This window comes from Papaver somniferum, chromosome 3 (genome assembly GCF_003573695.1).
Source record: "Papaver somniferum cultivar HN1 chromosome 3, ASM357369v1, whole genome shotgun sequence".
Classification (NCBI taxonomy): domain Eukaryota; kingdom Viridiplantae; phylum Streptophyta; class Magnoliopsida; order Ranunculales; family Papaveraceae; genus Papaver; species Papaver somniferum.
The window spans coordinates 221152403-221153151 of NC_039360.1; positions in this window are offsets into that span (position 1 = coordinate 221152403).

The window sequence follows — 749 nt, forward strand, 5'->3', positions numbered from 1 at the left end:
GACATTGGCACGGTGGTGCAGCTGGCATGTCGGCATGCCTTTGGCGCGGAGATGTGGCTGGCATGGCATGCCATTGGCACGGTGGTGCGGCTGGCATGCCTTTGGCGCGGAGATGTGGCTGGCATGGCATGCCATCGGCACAGTGGTGTGTCTGGCATGGTTGGCATGCCTTTGGCGCGGAGATGTGGCTGGCATGGGATGCCATTGGCACGGTGGTGCGGCCGGCATGGTTGGCATGCCTTTAGCGCGGAGATGTGGCTGGCATGGCATGCCATTGGCACGATGGTGCGGCTGGCATGTTGGCGTGCCTTTGGCGCGGAGATGTGGCTGGCATGGCATGCCATTGGCACGGTGGTGAGGCTGGCATGGTTGGCATGCCTTTGACGCGGAGATGTGGCTGGCATGGCACGCCATTGGCACGGTGGTGTGGCTGGCATGGTTGGCATGCCTTTGGTGCGGAGATATGGCTATTAGGGTTTAGCGTGTCGAAACCCTGGGTTAGGATATGTGGCACGCGTGATTGGCACATTTGGCTAGCGTGTATGGTCGGCATGTGTAGAGATGATGTCGGTCACTACCGAGTGCTTTGCCGTGGAGCATGGCATTTACATAAAATAAAAGGTATCCTGGTAATTTTACGCGGACATGTTGAATGGTTTAATAAATGTGCTAGTGGCGAAATTATTACTCAAGTGTGATGTCACTGTCTGACTAAGGTTTTACGATTTTAACCCTAAGTTAAAAACCAC